This window comes from Schistocerca americana, chromosome 2 (genome assembly GCF_021461395.2).
Source record: "Schistocerca americana isolate TAMUIC-IGC-003095 chromosome 2, iqSchAmer2.1, whole genome shotgun sequence".
Classification (NCBI taxonomy): Eukaryota; Metazoa; Arthropoda; class Insecta; order Orthoptera; family Acrididae; genus Schistocerca; species Schistocerca americana.
This window is the reverse complement of record NC_060120.1, coordinates 891,807,805-891,812,928: the sequence shown is the minus strand read 5'-3', so window position 1 is coordinate 891,812,928 and position 5,124 is coordinate 891,807,805. Positions and strand designations below refer to the sequence as shown.

At 43.3% G+C, this 5,124-nt stretch overlaps 1 pseudogene; it reads left to right on the top strand.

Moving 5' to 3' along the window:
- Window positions 1–3,521: 3,521 nt before the first annotated feature.
- On the top strand, window positions 3,522–3,585 carry LOC124596751 (annotated as a pseudogene).
- Window positions 3,586–5,124: the final 1,539 nt, after the last annotated feature.

Below are 5,124 nucleotides of genomic sequence, written 5' to 3'. Positions count from 1 at the left end.
CAGGATTCGAACCTGCGACCGTAGCAGCCTCGCGGTTCCGGACTGCAGCGCCAGAACCGCGTGGCCACCGCGGCCGGCATCTTAATGGCAACTCCTTCTACTCATTAGATGAATTCTTGGATATAGTAAGTGGGTAATTTCCCAACAAAAAAACAAAACAATTATTGAGTGTCATGTAATATTTCGTCAAATGTAATATCTTGTATAGACACCTTTTATTAACTTGACACGTTCCACATCATTACGAAGTGTCGTATTCATGATCTATGGAACAAGCACTAATGTAATCTAATCTAATCTGCCAAAGAAATCTAATGCTGTTTACATGCGTTCCGTTAAGGTTAGGACGACCTTCTTCTTCGACTGCAGAGGCCCTCTCCTCATAGAGTTCCTCAAGCGTGAAACCACAGTCGTGTGCGGTGCTATGAAGACACTTAACAGAAACTGAAACGCACCGTAAAGTCAAAAGGTCTAGGAATGCTGTCGTACGGAATCATGCTGTTCCACGATAACGCCTGCTCCACACTGCTAATCGATCGAAAGCTACGTTTCAGCGTTTTTGTTGGAACACACTGCAACATCCTCTACATAGCCTGGCTTTTTGACCAGTTGATTTTCAGGCTTTTGGCTACCTGAACAACTACATGTGTGGACGTCGGTTTAGTCAGACAAGGAGATGCAATAGTGGGTGTGGTTGTGCATCCGTCAGCGGTCGGCTGCTTTCTACGAGACGGGAATTGGCTGTCTCGTCTTCCAGAGGGATAAGTGGCTTAACTTGTATGGTGTTTATTTTTGAGTGGAACCGTTCCATGGTACCGTTCTCACAGGTGTTCTGTTTTCATTTGACTGCCCTTATATTTGTGTAAGTGTATACAAAGCACGTAGGAGGTTATATGTTTGGCGACTAGTTTCGAACTAGCCTGGCCTACTGAGGCTGCACTGAAAGATAAAAATCAGAATGGCAATACATAGTTTATAAAATTAAATTTTCACAGAATGACTGTCACAATCCACATGTACCTCTTAGCAAGTCAAAATCACTGTGCGAATATTTTACAAAGCATGTATTGCCATTTTGATGTGTGTTATTAAGATCAGGCACTTTCAGTGAGGTCTGAGTAGCCCAGGCTTGAAAATGAACCAGCTGGTTCGAAACTAGTCGCCAGACATGTACTGCAACTGGTGACACTTTTGTCCACAAAGGCTTCATGAACTATTAACAAAGTTGCTGAAAAACGCTAATTTCTGCCAAAGATATAATACGACTTTACCTTTTGTTTGACTGTGGCTTCCATAAAGCCCGTCTCACAAGGAGTAAAGTCCTCCGCAAGTTTGCTGGACGGCGGGCATGGCGACCAGCAAGCAGGTGGGGGTGATGGCCACCTCGCACGCTGGACCTCTTACATCGGCGCCGAAGGCAGCTGGCTGGCTTCACACCGTGAACGGTAGGGCGCAGAGCCGGTGAACTGCAGTCCTTCTCAAACGGTTGTAAAGAAACTATTCGGTATAATAAAATTAATTCTCGCTCACCTTATAGCTTCATTCATCAGCTTCATGTTGAACCGCTTATCATTTCGTTAATTATCGTATTTATTGTGATATTTCCGGATTAAGTAAACTACTACAAGAATTTCGGAAAGTTTGCGGCGAAAAATAGAGGCTGCTATAAATTTGCGCTTGGTGCATGTTTGCTCTTATGTTGCTGCGTAGCCAACATAACAGTTTTTCTTTAAACTCTGAAGGATACTGCTGCCTGTTTCCAAGCTCCTCGAGAGAATGGATTGTATATAAAGCACTTCGTCCCAAACTCGCGTGCCACCGTAAAATCCAGAATGAAATATTCACAAAATTCCTCATATCTCGTAAACGGTTTCAGATATCGAAACAAGATTTTGGCAAATGTTAGTATGGAAAGAAACTTTCATATTTATCGCGATATTCAAGTGACTATAGATTTTTTTCAATGAAATGATGTATTATTTAAGCGCCACCAGTAGCTGTTGAAACGAGAATTACTGTGGGTTTGGAACAACGTATGTTATCTTCGAAGCTTTATTTTTATGCTGATGATGAGTATTTTCATATACTATTGACATGTCTTTCCGACAGTTGCTGTTTTATGAGTCTGTCGCAATTTCATCTGAATTAGAATGTTAGTGACATGAAAATTTACAAACTCTTCTGTGTTTTGGCGAAAGCAGCAGAGGAGGAGGAGGATATTAGTGTTTAACGTCCCGTCGACAACGAGGTCATTAGAGACGGAGCGCAAGCTCGGTTGAGGAAAGGATGGGGAAGGAAATCGGCCGTGCCCTTTCAAAGGAACCATCCCGGCATTTGCCTGAAGCGATTTAGGGAAATCACGGAAAACCTAAATCAGGATGGCCGGAGACGGGATTGAACCGTCGTCCTCCCGAATGCGAGTCCAGTGTGCTAACCACTGCGCCACCTCGCTCGGTGAAAGAAGCAGATCTGAATGTTGTAACAAGGAAACTTGACGTATTGTATTGTATTGTATGTTAACCTGGGACCTAGAAACGACGGAGAGGCTCCGTCCCCGCCGCAGCCGCAGTGATCCACAACCCCACGACGACTACCGCAGTCCACTTCACCCCTTTGCCGCCCACACCGAACCCAGGGTTATTGTGCGATTCGGCCCCCGGTGGACCTCCCATAGAACGTCTCACACCAGACGAGTGTAACCCCTATGTTTGCGTGGTAGAGTAATGGTAGTGTTCGCGTACGTGGAGAACTTGTTTGCGCAGCTATCGCCGACATAGTGTAACTGAGGCGGAATAAGGGGAACCAGCCCGCATTCGCCGAGGAAGATGGAAAACCGCCTAAAAACCATCCACAGACTGGCCGGTTCACCGGACCTCGACACAGATCCGCCGGGCGGATTCGTGCTGGGGACCAAGCGCTCCTTCCCTCCCAGAAAACTTAACGTATTACTTACAACTCGCCAGGCATAACGTGTCTCTGAAGAAAATGAAAGGTAATAAGAAATCTGGCGAAAATAATTCGCAATTTCTGTTGAAATTTCTGAAAAATCTTATACCACAGTGTATTTTTAACGACGAATAACGTGGACTGACACTGGCCAAAGGATTTCATTTCTGTATCTCAAAGATCTGATAAATACGAAAACGTTTAAATTTGCAAAATCTAGTGAACTACCTATCAAGGTCTAAACAGATGAGTAATATCTTTGACAAACTGAAGGATGTTTGTGGTGAAAAGTACAATCCCTCATTCTGTATAGGGATAGGAGAGAAAACATGGCATGCTATGTATTGTTAATTGTTTTCATATTTCTTAAATTATTGAGATGTAGAAATAAAATCCGTTGCCCAGTTTCAGTCCATATCATTCGTTATTAAAAATACAATTGGTTATAGGATTTCGCCGAAATTTCAACAGAAGTTACGATTTATTTCTGCCAGATTTCTTATCACCTTCAAGTTTCTTCAGAGAGACGTTAGGGGTGGTGAGTTGTTCGCCTCGATAGCTGAGTGGTGTCCTCGGTACTCGCTTCGGCGGTACATATACTAAAATTGGAACGATACAGAGAAGATTAGCATGGCCCCTTTAAAAAAAAAAGAAAGTTGTCAGCACGACAGAATCCCCTGCAGAGGGGCCGGGTTCCATTCCCGGCTGGGTCGGAGGTTTTTTCCGCTCAGGGACTGGGTGTTGTGTTGTCCTTATCATCTCATCCCCATCGACGCGTAAGTCGCCGACGTGGCGTCATCTGAAAAGAATTGCACCTGGCGACTGGTGTACCCGAAGGAAAGCCCTAGCCACACTACATTTCATTTCAGTGGCTTGTTGTGAGTTACACGTAAAGTTCCCTTATTACCACTTTCAAATCTGCTTCTTTCGCCAAAACACAGCAGAGTTTGTTAAGTGTTCATAACACTAACATTCTAATGCAGTTGAAATTGCGACAGGATCATAAAATAGCAACTGACAGACAGACATGTCAATAGTTTATGAAAATACCCATTATCGGTATAAAAATAAACTAAAGCTTCCTCACATATGTTGTTCGAAACCCACAGTAATTCTCTTTTCAACCACTGTTGATGGAGTTAAATTATTATTTCATTTCATTCAAAAATCTGTAGTCCTTGAATATCACGGTAAATATGGAAGTTTCGCATATTAATCACATGACGAAATACTCTCCTCTTTGCGTACCAACATTTGTCAAAATCTTGTTTCGATGTCTGAAACAGTTTACGAAATATGAGGCATTTTGTGAACATTTTATTCTGGCTGCTTTGCTGCCGCGCTATTTCGAGACAAAGTGCTTTATACACGATTCACTTCAATTCATGCGCAGCAACATATGTCATAACATGCACCAAATTCATAGCAATTTCACAACAATCTCTATTTTTCACAGCAAACTTTCCGAGATCCATGCGGTAGTTTACTTAATCCTAAAATATCACGTAAATATTACCATTAAGGAAATTATACGCAGTTGATCATTAATTTGACAAATGAAGTTATAAGATGTACCGGAATCAAATTTTATTAGCGAATAGTTTCCTTAGGATCATCTGAGAAAGATTGCAGTTCGCCGCCTCGTGCGCCCTGCCATTCGTGAAGTCAAGTCAGCCAGCTAGCTTCTGCGCCGCACCGCACCTCGTGGGAGGTTCAACGTGGGAGGTAGCCGTCACCCCTACCTGCTAGCAAGCAGCCATGCGCGCCATCTAGCGATCTCGCGAAGAAGCTTACTCCTTGTGAGATGGGCTTAAGGTAAGGCGTGCAGGTATGCGAATATTGCCTGAAATACTGTCGGTTGCACATCAAGTAAGATCTCTATGAGATTAGAGGCTGGATTCTTTGTACCGGTCAGAATCATTTACAAAGTCCCCCTTCTAACAGCCGTGTACCGCAAGTCTCTAGAGGAACGGAAGGTTCCAAATGATTGGAAAAGAGCACAGGTAGTCCCAGTCTTCAAGAAAGGTCGTCGAGCAGATGCGCAAAACTATAGACTTATATCTCTGACGTCGATCTGTTGTAGAATTTTAGAACATGTTTTTTGCTCGAGTATCATGTCGTTTTTGGAAACCCAGAATCTACTATGTAGGACATGGATTCCGGAAACAGCGATCGTGT